This window comes from Sinocyclocheilus rhinocerous, unplaced genomic scaffold (assembly GCF_001515625.1).
Source record: "Sinocyclocheilus rhinocerous isolate Xijiao unplaced genomic scaffold, SAMN03320098_v1.1 scaffold591, whole genome shotgun sequence".
Taxonomy (NCBI): Eukaryota; Metazoa; Chordata; class Actinopteri; order Cypriniformes; family Cyprinidae; genus Sinocyclocheilus; species Sinocyclocheilus rhinocerous.
Window position 1 is genome coordinate 849,375 of NW_015641476.1, and position 908 is coordinate 850,282.

A 908-nucleotide genomic window follows, 5' to 3' on the forward strand; every position below is an offset into this window, starting at 1 on the left:
ACTATCTGGGGTAGCATTCAGTCGCTGCTGTGTTCACACTGCACGATGGATCGGCGACAGGGGGTTTCACATTGCATGACTTCGCAATAGGAAGAATCGCCGACAGCTCTGTCTGGTCCGCAAACTACGTTTCACAACAAAACACACGCGAGAAGTGATAAGGAAATAACGCGAGAACCCGCGTGCATCAGACCGGAGTTCTGGAGCGAGACTGGAATTATTTAAAAAAATATATATATATAGCCCGCAAATTGTCTGTGAGCTGATTTCCAGCTACAAGGAGAAAAAGAAAAACAGATTATGCAGGAGGGAGATGCAGGGAACAGGGATTGGGTGTTCTGCAAAGAGAGTTGGAGGTAAATAATTTTGCAGTAACTGTTATGCTGATGTTGTGGCTGGTCAAGCAAATGTTTGTGCTTGTTTCTGTATGATATAATTGTTCATATACAGGTGCATTTCAATAAATTAGAATGTCGTGGAAAAGTTCAAATTGTGAAACTTGTGTATTAAATAAATTCAATGCACACAGACTGAAGTAGTTTAAGTCTTTGGTTCTTTTAATTGTGATTATTTTGGCTCACATTTAACAAAAACCCACCAATTCACTATCTCAACAAATTAGAATATGGTGACATGCCAATCAGCTAATCAACTCAAAACACCTGCAAAGGTTTCCTGAGCCTTCAAAATGGTCTCTCAGTTTGGTTCACTAGGCTACACAATCATGGGGAAGACTGCTGATCTGACAGTTATCCAGAAGACAATCATTGACACCCTCCACAAGGAGGGTAAGCCACAAACATTAATTGCCAAAGAAGCTGGCTGTTCACAGAGTGCCGTATCCAAGCATGTTAACAGAAAGTGGAAGGAAAAAGTGTGGAAGAAAAAAATGCACAACCAACCGAGAG